The sequence below is a fragment of the Pseudophryne corroboree genome, chromosome 1 (assembly GCF_028390025.1).
Source record: "Pseudophryne corroboree isolate aPseCor3 chromosome 1, aPseCor3.hap2, whole genome shotgun sequence".
Taxonomy (NCBI): domain Eukaryota; kingdom Metazoa; phylum Chordata; class Amphibia; order Anura; family Myobatrachidae; genus Pseudophryne; species Pseudophryne corroboree.
In genome coordinates this window covers 895524656-895541113 of record NC_086444.1, presented here as the reverse complement: position 1 = coordinate 895541113, position 16458 = coordinate 895524656, and the positions used below count along the sequence as shown (strand labels likewise).

At 43.3% G+C, this 16458-nt stretch overlaps 1 long non-coding RNA gene across 1 annotated transcript in view; it reads left to right on the top strand.

Moving 5' to 3' along the window:
- The window catches only part of LOC134960950 (uncharacterized), a 123394-nt gene that overhangs the window by 45525 nt on the left and 61411 nt on the right, over nucleotides 1-16458 (top strand). The window contains exon 2 of the long non-coding RNA XR_010187839.1: nucleotides 11546-11688. This is a non-coding gene — a long non-coding RNA (uncharacterized LOC134960950). The remainder of the gene's footprint in view (nucleotides 1-11545; nucleotides 11689-16458) is intronic.

The window sequence follows — 16458 nt, the reverse complement described above, 5'->3', positions numbered from 1 at the left end:
TTACAGTCAAGTATCGGGTAGGGAGAAATGCAGTCTTGCCTCTCCTGGGTCGTCAAAGAAAAGCGGTTTACCATTCTCGAAGACTCAGAGGCGGGCTGGGTAAAGAAGGGAGAACTTGACTTTGGTATCGAAAAGGTGCTTACAAATGGGAGCAAACTCTACGTTTGGTAGCTACGAGGGCAGAGAAATCTTGGAAGAGGAGGAGACGATCTCCATTGTAAGATTAGGAGGCCGTTTTACGATAATGATCGAGGAGCTTCATCTTGTCAGCATAGTTCAAAATTCTCATAATGACGGGACGGGCCGCCCATTGGGGTTCCTTCGCTCTGGTCCTAGCCTATGGGCTCTCTCGGTAACTAGTGGGACTCCTTTAAGGTCCATGGCCAATTGCTCCGTGATTCCAGATGCGAGGAGATACATAAGTTCATGGCCCTTGACCGATTCCGGGATGCCAATGACCCTCGGGTTGTCATACCTGCTGTAATTTTCAAGGTCATCGATCTTCTTTGATAGGTCAGCAATTTTGGATTGATTGGCTTGTATGGTTCGCTGGGCTGTAGATAGGTCATCTTCCAGCGTGGATATTCGCTGCTCCGCTTCATCCAGGCGAGTAGAGTGTTGGTTGAGTTGGGTCAGCATAGATTCAATGGCCTCCTTGATGCCAGCCAATTTTTCATCCAACAGGGGTCCCAAAACAGCCACCAGATCATTGTGTTTCATCTTCAGCTGTTTCGCAGGTGGTCTGGATCTACGTGTGCATTGGGATGCAGAGCGCGAGGTTGAGCGGTCAGAATTTGAGGAATTGCCACCAGGAGTTCCGTCACAGGATGGCAATGGAGCCCCAGTAGAGGTAATTTGAAGAAGGAATATGGAACTTTTCCATGCAGTCGTAGAAATGCCACCATTGTTAAAGGTGTATAGAGAGCAAGATATGTTGCGAGTGTATCGGGTCTCACATGTGAAGCGCCGGGCCAACATGTCGTCACATCACAGCAGGCTCAGCGTTGGGTACAGCCATGGAGGGGGTCAGTTATGAAGAGGGGACATTTATAGAATGGAGTAACTCCCTCCATGAGGCCCAGTGGTGTCTAAGGGTAACTTTGAGTGTCCAGCAGTGGGGGTCATTGAGAGGGCCCCCAGCCATAGTGTAGGCCTAATGAGGTCTTGCTGGGAAGGCACTGCAGCCCCAGTGTAGTCCGGGAGTGATGAGCCCGAGCTCTAAGGTAAGTTGCTGTGGGGTCAGAGGCAATGAGTGCGTCGAACCATATATATATATATATATATAGAGAGAGAGAGAGAGAGAGGAGGAGGGAGAGTTCCTCACTGCACTATTGGTAGGTCTCAGCGGCGACAGTGCGGCTCCCATCTCCCACCCTCGTGGAACCCCATAGCAGTCTCTAAGTGGAGGGAAGATGGCCGACTGAGGGAACGAGGTGCCAGGGGTCTATATATATATATGTAGCAGCTGAGCTCTCCGGGCAGCTGAGGGGGGAGACAGGAAGCGCCCGTCAGTGTCCGCCACGCGGGTCAGGCTGATGCCCAATAGTTAGAGGTGTAGGAGGTGGGATAGGGAGGAACACCTTACCAGGACTCAGGCTGGCTATGTGGCAGTGGTGTCCTCCCCTCCAATCCCGTCACGGAGGAAAGGCACAGCGCGTCTTCCTAGTGCAGGTCTTCAGCGATCCGGGCCAGGGATGTCCAGAGAGAGGGGCCGGGTCCAGATGCCGCCAAAACGGTGCGCCCGGAGGTCCGGCGGGCGTGCTCCAAACTTGAGGCCCCCGGCTTGTGCACACGATGCAGGCCGCAATCCGCGGGAGCGTCCACGCTGCTCCCCGACTCCGCGGCTGCAGGTGTTTAGCAGTGGAAGGACAGGAGGAAGGTAGGAGAGGGGCGGGGGAGGCAGAAAAAATGCGGGCTAGGAGGGATAAAGGTGGCACAAAAGCAGGAGCTGTGGAAAGCTGCAACTGCTCTCCTCCATTGCTAAGCCACGCCCCATCGAATAGGAATTTCTTATTTATTGACAAGACATCATGGAACAATTTACAAAGAGAAGAGGTGGATGAAATATGTTTAACTACTTCTGAATAGTCTGGGATTTCCTTACAAAGTGGCAACATTTGTAAGCTGCTGCTTTACAGAGGGTAGGAGGTGAAAATTTAAAAGTGGCGCTCACAGTCATTGTAAAGCACAGCATACGAGGGTAGTGTCTTGACAGCAAGGAAAAATGGATTAGGGGAAGGGAATACAAGTTCAGCCTTTAATGAGATGGTACTCTGCGAAGGGCATGCACATAGAGTCAGAGGGCTTGATTCTGATTTGAAAATAAAGTAAGAAAGAGCAAGTAACTTCAGAAATTGTAGGACCTGGGACTGAAAAAATAGGCAGGGCCATCCTCTCCCTGCCAGTGTAATAGGTACTAAATCACTACGTGGACAGTGTTTGCATTACGCAGGGAGAAGGAACATCCAACCACTTTCCCTCAAAATCTAACCAAAAAGCTTAAGTGGTTTAAGTAGCTTAAAAGGGCAATTTTAATTAGCCACAGAACTTACCTCCTGGCTAATTATTTATCGCATGTGGAAAGGCTATACAATAGCCATTTCCTTGTGCCAAAAATCAGGGACTAATGCAAGAAAACTCACTGATTCCACGTAAACAGCAGAATCAATGGATTTTTCCTATGACTTAACCCACGATGGTGCCTTTTTCTTGCAGACTTTTTTTCTTGCAGTTTCTGGAGCTGCAAGGAATAGTACACTCTTGGGGATTAATGCGCAGATTAATTTGAATTGTATTGCCCCAACACAGTACTGAGCTGACATCTTAGAAGTACGGAATCCAAGAAAGAGAGAGGAATAGAGGGAGTGAAAAAGAAGGAAAGACAATCAATGGAGCAGGAAAGGATGAAAGTTAAGGAGTGGAGAGATGGTATAATAGGAAGAGGTGAAAATGATTGGAATTTATTAGGACAAAAAGGATGAAATTGGTAAAAAGGCATGCTATTACATAAGTGACAAGATAGAGGATAAGATAGATAATTGATAGAAAATAAGGTCTAGTAAAGACAAATGGAATAGTTTTAGACAGGGACAGGAGGAAAAAGAGAAGACCAGGCATCACAGGAGATAATAGGAGAATATATATGTATATATATATATATATATATATATATATATAAAATTATAGTACTTACCAAAATAAACATTGTAGTCTCCATGAACTTCAGGAGTGATGTGCAGGGCCTCAGGTAAAAGACTGGGCAGAGGATCCCTCATGGTACTGTATTCCTCTGCTGTTGAGCCATAAGTGGATGTCAGTGGAGATGTTGCTGGAGGGTGCTGTCAAGCAGCCAGCAGTGCAGGGAAGATGGCTGCCTGTCATTATTGGTGACATCAGGCAGAGGAGGAAGGCTGCAATGTCTACAGATCAGTTTGTGAACCACCTGCGGAAGGAAACTTGCAGCCTGTGCACACTCGATGCAGTAACAATGATTGCTGTCTGATGTGGCAATACAGACAGTGGCAGTGGACAGGAGGCTCAAACTGCTACATAAAGTGCACAACAGGCGGCCCATGGAATTCAACAAGGGAGAGTATGTGCCACCCTCAACCAGTCCCCTCTTGGAAGTGCGTAAGAAAAGCTGGGAGGTAGCCTTCCCAGCAAGGAATGCGGCAGTGCTCCTCTCTACACCAGGCAGGGGGGTTGGCGGGTCCTGTAGGCATTTCAGACACTGTAGCACTAGCAACTGCACCCCTTGCACTCACTGTAGCTATGACTTTTGGTAGGAGCCCGGGGGCGGTTGCCCGGTCTGTCTGGGCCTGGGACAAGAGTCACAGCAGTCCATCCCTGATGGCAGACCTGTCTATCTGGGCAAAGCCATGTTACACTGCAGGTGGAAGAGATTTAAAACGTGCAGAAAGATTTAGGTATGAGAGAGGCATGTCCGAACTCAAATCTAAATTGCACTGTAAAAATAAAGCTGCCTAGTATTTGTGGGCTATAAGCAAAAGCATCCATTACTTGCCTTACATCCAAAAATTGTTGATGTATTTGTAACCCTTGCATTGCAAGATGGTTTGTTCAGATACACATTTACAGTATTTGCTCTTTCCCAAATCAAATTCAGACCCAGTGTCACCTGAAATGGACTAGGAGACAAGAGATAAGGAGCAATGAAAGCAAGGACAGTGTTAGGGATGAGCCATGAGTATAGAGTGCTCTGCCCAAGAGATCCTACATGCTAAGAGGAGGGGTGAATAGTTGAAGGTGCTCTTGGGAGAAGCTTAGATTGAGTGGACTAGATAGTGGTGGTAAAATAGGAGGAGGAATGGTAGGCTCTGATGAAGAGTTGTGTTTCTTAGTAACTGTCGAAGCTGCAGGATTGGGGGGAAGTCTGACTGGGTGAGGGGGTGAGTTCCAAACGATGGGGGCTGAGAGGAAAAAATCTTGGAGATGGGTATGAAAGGTGGTAACCAGTGAGGAGGTGAGGCAATAGTTAGAGGAAAAGTGGAAGCCAGAGATGTGTGAAAGTGCAGAGAGATTAAGTGCTTTTTAAGTAAGGGTCAGTTGTTTGAATCAGATTTGAAGTAGGATTTGGAGCCAATGAAGTTAGTTGCAATGACAAGGATAATGCAGTGTGGCTAGAAAAGGAAATGAGACAGCAACATTTATGATGGATTGAATTGGGAAAAGTTAGGAAATGGGAAAGCAAGAGGGAAGGAGAAAACAATAGTTGTCTGTACCTCTTTTCCTTGGCTAGGCATCACTTTTTGTACAGAGGTTTATAGAGTAATTTGTATGACTGATATGCACAAGTGGTTTCAAGAGGTGTTAGGGTCTCCTGCCCTGTGCTGCCACGTCGTCATGGCAACCGGGAGACAAGTGCTAGCGGAGTAACCTGAGCGCAGCTGATACTCCGGTTCGGGTCTTTTGCTGTGCAGTGGTTATTGGCTCTGTGCATGGCAGGGGATCCGGTGCTGGTTTTTGTGCTCACAGTCTGTGAGGTCTGAGTGGGGCGTGGACAGCACCTGCTTTATAAGGCCTCTTCTCAGAGTAAGCAGATGCTGCTGAATCTTTCTTGGTTAGTCAGTTTCTGAAAGTTAGCCAGTACTGTGTAGCTTTGTATTTGTTTGTTGCTTACTGCAAATAGGCCTGGGGATTTGGTATTACACTCTGCCAATCCAGACCTAGCAGTAAGACTGGAGTCAGTCGTTTAGCTTGCTGGGGTTCTGTTACTACTCTGTGAACTTAGCAAGTTTGCGGCTGTATTCTAAGACTTGCCTGTCTAATCCTGTCTCACTGTGCTAGGTGTCAGGGGTCAGTTTAGTGGCAGTAAGCTGAACCTGTGCACTGCAAGTGAGAATTAGGATTGTGGAGACTCTCCTTGTGTCTATCATTCCATCTCTGACCAAGGAGTTTACTGCCACACCCGTTGGTAACCCTTTAGGGTTTTGCTGTTGCCCTTAGCAACAGCATTTCGGGTTCTCTACGTATTAAAACACAACATCTTGCGTTTCCCATCTGAGCAGTTCTAATACAAGGGAGATACCCAGTTCCTTAGCCTCTGGGCTTCTCTGTTCACTTTGTGTGTATTTTGTTACCCTATCACCTTCTGTGTACGTTATGTAATTTTCCCCAGTCTGTCTGTGAGTCCATTTGTTTTGCATAACAGTTCAAACACCAGTACATTCCTGCAGGCACTGGAGTGCATAACAGTCCTGACACCAGTACTTTCCTGCAGGCACTGGTGTGCATAACATATTCAGCAGCCTAATACTCCTGTTGAAATTTTGTGGGAATATGGAGCATACCCCGCAAAATACGTTGCAACAGGTGGTCGATCAGGTGCAGGTCCTGACTCGACAATTTAATGATTTGTCCATTAAAATGCACACCTCCCAGGCTGCTGGCGGAGCTCCCGCAGCAGCAGCACCTGCAGGGGTTAAGGAGCCGAAAGTAAATCTCCCGGATCGTTTTTCTGGAGATCGCTCGCAGTTCTTTTGTTTCAAGGAGAGCTGCAAGCTATACTTCCGGCTTAGGCCTCAGTCTTCTGGGTCGGAGATTCAGCGGGTGGGCATAGTGATTTCCTTGCTACAAGGAGACCCACAGGTCTGGGCATATGGGTTGCAGCCTGACTGTCCGTCGCTTAAAAGTGTTGATGCTTTTTTTACGGCACTGGGCATGTTGTATGATGACCCTGACAAGACGGCGTCAGCCGAGGCTCAGATTTCGATCCTTAAGCAAGGGCGAAGGCCAGTTGAGGTTTACTGTACGGAGTTTCGGAGGTTGGCCCATGATACCCAGTGGAATGACCCAGCCCTGAGACACCAGTACCGAAGAGGTCTTTCTAACCAGATAAAGGACCAACTGGTACAATATCCCTTGCCTGATAGCTTGGATCAGCTCATGCAGTTATCCATCCGGGTGGATAGACGGCTGAGAGAGCGTAGGCTTGAAAGGGAGACTGAGATTTCCTTCCTTCCCAAGGGAACCTCAGACTCTGAGGAATTTTCCGAGGAGCCTATGCAGATTGGGGCCACCCGCCTCTCCTCGCGTGAGAAGACGCGGAGGAGACAGCAGGGGTTGTGTTTGTACTGTGGGAATAAAGGTCGTGTGGTAGTATCATGCCCAGAAAAGCCGGAAAACTTCAGAGCCTGAGGGTGATGGGAAATATCCTGTCAGGCCAGAAGTCAGAATTTCCCAAGAAGACTTTTATCATTCCGGTGACCTTGAAGATCCTCGGTCAAACTGTCAAGACTGAGGCCTTTGTGGACAGTGGGGCCGACGGGGTTTTTATGGACCGCCAATTCGCCCTGAAACACTCTGTTCCCTTAGTACCCTTGGCATCGGAAATTGAGATTTGTGGGTTAAACGGGGAACCATTATCCCAAGGTAAAATTACCTCTTGCACTAGCCAGATTTCTTTGTTTATTGGAGCCACACACTCTGAAAAATTGTCCTTTTATGTGACTGTCTGTACTTTTGCCCCATTGGTGTTGGGGTTACCCTGGTTAAAGGCCCACAATCCTCAATTTGACTGGGTCTCTGGGGAGATTCTTAGTTGGGGTACTGATTGTTTCAGGAGTTGCTTGAGCCTTCCAGTCAGGCTCTCGCAGCTAAGTTTGCCAGGATTGCCAGGGTGTTATGCAGATTTTGCAGACGTGTTCTCCAAAAAAGTTGCAGAGGTACTACCTCCCAATCGCCCCTATGACTGTGCCATTGATTTGTTGCCAAATGCTAAGCTTCCCAAGAGCAGGTTGTACTCCCTGTCACGTCCTGAGACTCAGGCTATGGCAGAGTACATTCAGGAGAACTTGGCTAAGGGATTTATCAGACCTTCACAGTCTCCAGTTGGGTCGGGGTTCTTCTTCGTGGGTAAAAAGGACGGTTCGTTGCGACCCTGCATCGACTTCAGGGAATTGAACCGTATCACGATTAAAAACTCATACCCACTGCCTCTCATTTCGGTCTTGTTTGACCAGCTTCGTACTGCCACCATTTTTTCTAAGATTGACCTACGCGGTGCGTACAATCTAATCCGAATAAGAGAGGGGGATGAATGGAAGACTGCCTTTAATACCCACTCTGTTCACTTTGTGTGTATTTTGTTACCCTATCACCTTCTGTGTACGTTATGTCATTTTCCCCAGTCTGTCTGTGAGTCCATTTGTTTTGCATAACAGTTCAAACACCAGTACATTCCTGCAGGCACTGGAGTGCATAACAGTCCTGACACCAGTACTTTCCTGCAGGCACTGGTGTGCATAACAAGAGGTCTCAGCAGTTGTGGTTTGTGCGTCACTGATATGTGTACTGGGCTTCAAGGCATAAATTGGCTGGATTAATGGACACCGTCTGGTGAATCAGCATTTTTTTCACGGCACCCCTAAGCCAAAAGTTTCTTACTGAAAAATTTAGAAACAAGTAAGTAAGGTTCAGTTATACAGGGATGCATTTCTGTCCACATATTTTATGATTGCCCATCAACAGCACTGATTTGGCCTATCACATTTGCCAGAAATAACTTGACTTCCAACCTGTGGCACCCCAGCAGATCCCCTATGGCACTGCAGCATGCCATGGCACTAAGTATGTGTATCATTAAAGTAGACAACCTACCAAATCAAATTAGGGGACATTGCATTTATTAATACCAGGATAAGGCATTTCCAGGCATTAGAACCTCCATCTTAGGACTTCTTAAGAATTTCTATATGATGTGATATGATTGTCTGATTGGTAGCAGAAAATACTTACTAAGAGGGCACTTTATTTTAAAGAGGGTACTTTCCTGAGGATGTAGGTGCTAGGTTTGGGGAGATAATGAATGTTAACCTTCTGCCACATCTGTCAGATCATCTACTTTTTCTGCAGTGCAAGTTGATATTGTCTGATGATCCCAGTGCCTGACAACAAGAAACAAGGAGTCACATCATTTCAAAGAGGGGTCTTCCAATCCCTGAACTACATTCCGGCAGTACAGGGATGTTCTCTGGTGATCACACATAATCAGAGAATAACTCATAGACCACTTCAAAAAAAAGTGGACTCCCTTCTTTTAAAAGGGATAGACTTTCGTCTTTGGGTATCATAATGAGAGAGACAAAGCACACTTAATGTTCACTCCCTAATGTCAAGCTATTGAATATGTGTGCAGTTTTGCCTGGAGGGATGGAACTTAATGAATTTATTGTGTGCAGGTGTGTCTACTGGCGCTAAGGGACATTAATGATTAAGGCAAATTTATATAAAAGTTTTCTCCCCATTTAAAATCCTTTGATACTTAGGCCGAGCCCCAGTAACTTCTTTCAACAATTATATGTTTTGGTCTTTGATTTAAGCACAAGGTTATGATTGTGGTTAGGGGAATGTGCAGGGGGAAAAACATTAACCAGTAGCCCCATACAATACCGGTAAGTCATGTGGTCACTTTCTAAAATAATGAACAAGCAATGCAGTGATACAGTACAAATAAGATTATGATGAGAAAAATTCCTCACCCCATTACCATAACAAAATTGTTTAGTTATAGTCACTACAATGTCGTTTTCCATCCCCATTCAGGGTCCAGTAAGGCAGAGTATTAAGGGGCTAATCCAACAAGGAACGCAAAACTTGCGAAAATACGTAAAATCTGAGGCAAAAAATAAAATTTCTTAGATAAAAAATACAACTTCTGAGACATAGCAAAAACTGCGCATGCACTACGAAAACTAGGCGTGTAGAGGGCGTACTAAAGGGCTGGACTCGCAAAAACTATGAGCAGGGGCGTGTTGTGGGCATATGCAGATTTTAGATAGGCGGAGCATACACAGTTTTTGCAACTGAAAGCACATTTATGGTGTGCAGTTTCTGAGTGACTACAGGTCTATCTTAAAATCTGCACAAGCTGACCTAAGTTGTAGAAAGTTCTACTGTATGTATATTGCAATCATTTCTTCATTACACCCAGCTGAAGTAGCTCACACTGCTGACCACAATTCACTTTTTTCCGCTGCATTGAAACTTAACAACATGTAAGGGAGCGTTAAACTATTTAACACATGTATTACTCTAAAATAGCAACCTAATAATTCTTTAAGTTAATAACAATGCAGAAGTATACAGATGTGGATAAATCCACAGGGAACCAGCGCTCAAACCCTATTTGTAGTGGTGAATGATACGGTTATAAAGTGAAACTAAAATCAATAATGAAAAAGCAGGTAATATACTTAAGGTTGTTTATTCTAAGATGCTGAGATACTTTCTTTCCCAACAGGTATAAATTCGGTTTAAAAGTCAATCAGTGATTGGGGCACGCTCCTGGTTTGAGCTTAAATTCTGAAGTGCAAGGTTCAATTGAAAGAACAAATGCTGTAATCTTTGTAAAGTCGCAAAAAAAGAAAAAGAAAAAAAGAAAAAGAAAAATGCCACAAAAAAATAATAATGATAATATGTACTAAAGTCCAAACGGTTTACAAGTCTATACAGACTGCGGCGTCCCGCTAATCTGTGCTCTGAAGTGAAGGATTCTCTTGTGAAGTGATGAACAGTTGACAGCGGTAGTGTATGCTTTGGTTAGAGTGGAGAATAAGGACCCTGGACTGGCGCTATTCCTCCTGCAGCACGTCCCACAGTAGAGCGCCCGAATCAGGCCCGCTCTGTGGGGCCGCTGACCTGGGGTGTGCGCCTGTCACAGAGGCGAAGTGGACCCGGCCGGAGCTCTCCGAGCGGCTGGCCGCGCCTCTCCTCCTCCTACAGGGATTTACCTTCTCCCTTCCCCTCCGCCTTCCACTCTCCGCTGTCTCGGGCTTCTTCCGTCGCCTGGCAACCGGTTGCTTCCGGACCTCCGGATCACGTGACCGGATGGTTTGCGGAAAGGATTAGCAGTACTGTCCTTCTTTGTAGTGAATATTCGTCCTCAGTCCAATGTAGTATAGATGGGTAGCTCCAACGCGTTTCGACCTGTTAGGGTCTTCCTCTGGGAAGACTCCCGGAAGCAACCGGTTGCCAGGCGACGGAAGAAGCCCGAGACAGCGGAGAGTGGAAGGCGGAGGGGAAGGGAGAAGGTAAATCCCTGTAGGAGGAGGAGAGGCGCGGCCATCCGCTCGGAGAGCTCCGGCCGGGTCCACTTCGCCTCTGTGACAGGCGCACACCCCAGGTCAGCGGCCCCACAGAGCGGGCCTGATTCGGGCACTCTACTGTGGGACGTGCTGCAGGAGGAATAGCGCCAGTCCAGGGTCCTTATTCTCCACTCTAACCAAAGCATACACTACCGCTGTCAACTGTCCATCACTTCACAAGAGAATCCTTCACTTCAGAGCACAGATTAGCGGGACGCCGCAGTCTGTATAGACTTGTAAACCGTTTGGACTTTAGTACATATTATCATTATTATTATTTTGTGGCATTTTTCTTTTTCTTTTTTTCTTTTTCTTTTTTGCGACTTTACAAAGATTACAGCATTTGTTCTTTCAATTGAACCTTGCACTTCAGAATTTAAGCTCAAACCAGGAGCGTGCCCCAATCACTGATTGACTTTTAAACCGAATTTATACCTGTTGGGAAAGAAAGTATCTCAGCATCTTAGAATAAACAACCTTAAGTATATTACCTGCTTTTTCATTATTGATTTTAGTTTCACTTTATAACCGTATCATTCACCACTACAAATAGGGTTTGAGCGCTGGTTCCCTGTGGATTTATCCACATCTGTATACTTACCATTTAAGGGGGGGTGGGACACCCCTCATTACCAGCAGCACACTCCGCCTCAGATTAACACCTCAGTGCGCAGAGAACCCATTTCTGTATAATAACAATGCAGGTTTGTCAAGAACACACTTGTATGTGTAAGTTTTTTTTTCCCCCCGACAAAGAAACATATGTTCAATAACATCACCACAATAATTGTGATTTTGTGGACATTGTAATTATTCACCACTTTTTTAGATTTTCACATCAAACAATAACATAAGGAGTTTTAATAATAACAAATAAACATTAATATGTCATGTATGTAAACTTTCAACATAAAAAAACCCTATTTTTTTTCCTTTTTCAGCCTGCGTTTGAGGATTCACCAGCGGAAGAAGCTCGTTTTGTTGCTCGATGCATCCTGTCAGTAGGCATGGTTGGCTCAATGTTATGTGTGGCTGATGTTAAATTGTGACATCAGAAACCTTTATGCAAAAAAGGCGACTAAGTGTAAGTTTTTTTGCAAAAAATGCAGATTTGTAAATCTAATTGCACCTTTATTTGTAGCATTAAATTAGTGTTGCAGATTTTCCATTTGGGCGTGCTTTCGCAATTTTGTGATTGGTCGCAGTTTTTGCTAATTTGTACTTTTTACGATCCTTACTGAATTAGCCCCTAATTGCATTAGTAGCAATGTAGCACAACAGATAGAATAATCTATATAATCATTATATCCTCATTGTTTTCCAATACTCAAACTGGATAAATAAGATATGAAGCTATGTAAAATTTAATCTGTAAGGCTCCTTTTTTATACTTTTCGGGAGGACCTCCTGTGCTGACAGAGCTCATAGTTACTGTGGCTATTTATACACTTTTTTTCAAATAAATAAAAAAAAATGCTGTTTACTAAACCTATTTATGCGCTAACTACAATTTGAATCTCTCTCTCTCTTTCTCTCTTTATATATATATATATATATATATATATATATAAATAAAACAAATTCACCAGGCTTTTCAGCTATATATATATATATATATATATTTATTTATTTATACACTGTACTGTATATATATATTTGTAGCACTTTTTCCACACCTGCCTAAAACTTTTGCACAGATTTAGATAGATAGTCCCAAATGGCCTGCACTAACTCCATAAAGTATAACTTGCTGGGGCAGCAATTCATATGGGGCTAGAATGCTACAATTTCAAATAATGAAGACAGGACAAAGGTCAGTGTGGAGACCGAAACATTGATTTTATGCTATACACCTTCTGTGTTGAAGATTGGTGAGTGCACCCTCTCACCATAATTTTTACTATGTATATATATATATATATATATATATATAGAGAGAGAGAGAGAGAGAGAGAGAGAGAGGGCGATTCAAAAGTCGCAGTACACCCTTTGTTTCAAAAACTGTGCAGAAAATGGGAAACTGACTTAGATTAAAGATGGTGGCCATGTTCAGTACATACCTGAAGTATTAATTTTCCTATTTCCTGCACAGTTTTTGAAACAAAAGGGTGTACTGTGACTCTTAAATCACCCTGTGTGTGTGTGTGTGTGTATATATATATATATATATATATATATATATACATACATACATATATCTGTGTAAAAGTTTTAGGCAGGTGTGGAAAAAATGCTGCAAAGTGAAGATGCTTTCCAATGTTCAAGTGTTATTAGTTTATTAGTTTATTTTGATCAACTAACAAACTCCAAAGTGAATGAACAAGAGAGAAATATAAATCAAATCAATATTTGGTGTGAGCACCCTTTGCCTCCAAAACAGCATAACAGCATGAATCAGCATTAATGCTTCTAGGTACACTTGTATACAGCACTTGCATATTTGGCTGTGACAGAAGGCAGTTTGTTTGCAGGGGGTCTGAAGAGCGGTACAATAATAAGTGTCTACAAGCAACAGTGAAGCATGCTGGAGGTTCCTTGCAAGTTAGAGACTGCATTTCAGCAAAGGGAGTTGGGGACTTGGACATGATTAATGGTGTCCTCAATGCTGAGAAATAAAGACAGGTACTTATTGTTAGGAATGTAAGGATTCTTGCACTTGCTTGAAGTCGTGGGAAACTCCAGTACTATTGGGGTGAGACTCCTAGAGCCCTCAAGAGGCGTTTCACCATTAGCAACCCCCTGCTTTTCCCTTAGTGCTTGTTGCACACACCGCTACTAAGGGGGCCCACTGGACTTAATTCCTCCAGCAGTAGGAGCTCAACCAATAGATTGAAGACCCCAGATAGCACTGAATTATGGCTTTGAAATAAATGATATGGCAGTGCCTTGATATAGAAATAGAAAATATTTCTGAACAAAGAGTCTCTTTGCAGCGACTACAAAGGATTCCTCCTTACCCAAAGTAGCAGGGAAGTTGAGCAAGATGTAGACCAGGTATTCCCAATCACGGTCCTCAAGGCACACCAACAGTGCAGGTTTTAGTGATATCTAGGCTGCAGCACAGATGGTTAAATCAAAACAACTGAGCTGCTAATTAAGGCACCTGTGCTAAAGCCTGGATATCACTAAAACCAGGACTGTTAGTGTGCCTTGAGGACCGTGGTTGGGAATGCCTGATGTAGACAGACACAGACAGATCATTACTGCAGGAACGGCTATGACTCAGCCAAGTAGGATAATAGCCGTCAGGCCAGATATACAGAAACAACAACCGTTGGCCTTGCAGGATGTAGCTTAACCTTGTAAGATTTTAGCAGGCAGACCTGATGTGCAGGAAAAGACCTTAGCTTGGACTTGCTGGTCGTTAGCAGGAAGTCAGGAGTGCAGAAATAGCTAAAGCTTGGTCTTGCAGGGTGTTAGCAGAGAGTCCAGGTGTGCAGCAGTGGATATAGCTTGGCCTTGCAGAGTGTTATCAGAGAGTCCAGGTGTGCAGCAATGGATATAGCTTGGACTTGCAGGTTGTTAGCAGACAGGCCAGGTGTGCAGGAATGGCTATAACTTGGTCTTTCAGGATTTCAGCAGACAAACCAGCTTTTAAAGAACAACTGTGACTTGGTCTTGCAAGAAGTTGGTGGACAGGCCAAGTTTTCAGGAATAGCTGTGACAGACAAGTTGAGCAAGGAAGATCTAGAATTCAATGCAGAGTGACAAGGACACCCATGGAAACTGAGGACTATAGAACTGGAGCTTACAGCAATTTAACAGAAAGAGAAACCAATGCAAGCCAGCTATCTTGATTGTGGACTAAATTGCAGCTGAGCTGCATACACACTGAGAGCTTGATTACAGGCTGACTGCAGCTGAATGCCTCCAAAATACTGAGAGCTTCACTGCTGCCTAGCAACAGCTAGGACTAGCAACTCAGATGTCCTGGCAGCAGACTGTAACATTTATTCTTTATTCAATATCATCAGGGAGGCACCTGATTGGTTCCAAATGTATTGGAATTGACATATAGCCAATGTCATTATGAACTATCTTCAGCATAAAGAATAACAAGGAGTCCTGGAAATGATATGGCCCCAACAGAGACCTGATTTCAACATCATCGAGTCTGTCTGGGATTACATGAAGATACAGAAGGTTTTGAGCAAGCCTACATCCACAGAAGTTCTCCAAGATTCTTGGAACAACCTCCCTACTGATTTCCTTCAAAAAATGTGTACAAGTGTACCTGGAAGAATATATATATATATATATATATATATATATATGTAAAGAAAGGGTACCCTATAGCGCTATGTGAGAGAATGGTTGCAGCACCTCGAGAAGAACCTCCTGTTAGACCGTCGAGGCTCAAAAATAACAATAAACATACAGAGCTGAGGGCGCTAATCTACAGTACTGTTCATCACATTAAAACACATTAACTGACAAACATAACTGATAAAAATCTATTTGTGTTTTTATTTTAAACATACAAATGTACAATAAAATACATATGTCATCTGTACAATTTCACAGAGGTATATTTCAGGGTTTTCTCTGGTTTACATTTAGTTTTCAAAGCATTTCTTTGTCAGCATAAATCCAACATACAGCATAGATGAAAGCAGAATGGCTGGGATACCCAACACGTTTCGTGTTTCGTTTCCTTATGGGACATCCTCAGGGGTACAGAATCTGAATAGTAAAATAAAATTGCTGAGTGATAGAACAGTACTAGGAAGTAACCAGAAAGTAAAAGTTATATCATATAGCTATACATACCAGATGCCCAATAAATTAAAGGAATCCTGAAGAAATGTATACACCACTGTATATATCGATTAGAGTAGGTATAAAACCTGGTAGATAAGACAATATATTAAAAAACGGGACTATGAAGTAAACTATGGATGTACAGATGAGGGAGGAGATGAAGATACATACCAGGTTAATTATAACAGGTAACAACCTGGCAATGTTCCATGTTTAAAGGGAGTCCAAAAATAATGTCTCAGACTATGGTCTATAGGTTGACCTGTATGAAATTAGATTCAAAATAGGGGCTGTTAAAAAACCATTTAATGAGGCTTTATAGCCTATAAAACAAATAAAAGGAGGAAGACAATACATACCGGTCCTACATAGACAAGTGTTTAACCCTGAATCTACAGATGGATCACACACAACTTCCTGTGTTAGCAGTGGAACAGTTAAATTGCCTACAAAAATTAATTAGTGCATGTTTTAAAGTGATTTGTACATTGAGAAGTTCAAAAGCAAAACACTTAATGACAAAAAGATATAATATTCACCAAAAACACTGAAATAACTTTTTTTCACAGATCACAAAAACTCAATATATGGATATAAATTATGTAGAAGTATGTTATTTAAACATCCAAAAAGATAAAATCACATAAATTACTATTAAATGACTATAATTGATTTATTGGTCACAGCCAAATCTAGATTAAAATACTTATTAATCTAAACATAGTCATATAGAAAACCTCTCATAAATGAGAGTATTCAGATATCAGAAAACAAATACATACACAGCTTCTATAAAGGCACATAAATCTAAAATAATCGAACAAATACAAAAAATAATTTAAATGTCCATAAAACAAGAGAGCAAACAGATACAAAAAAAGGCCTCTATAAGGGCACATACTGTATATTTTCATTGTCTAACGGCAACAGCAGATCCACTTTATATATCCCTCTCCGGCTCGGCACTCTCCCTTTCTTCCTATATTTTTGAACTCTCATCAACGATTCTGGTACTAGATATGGGTTATCTACTATCAAACCACACTTAAATTGCCCAATCTCGTCTGATCTTGGAAGCAATAAAGTGTTGGGC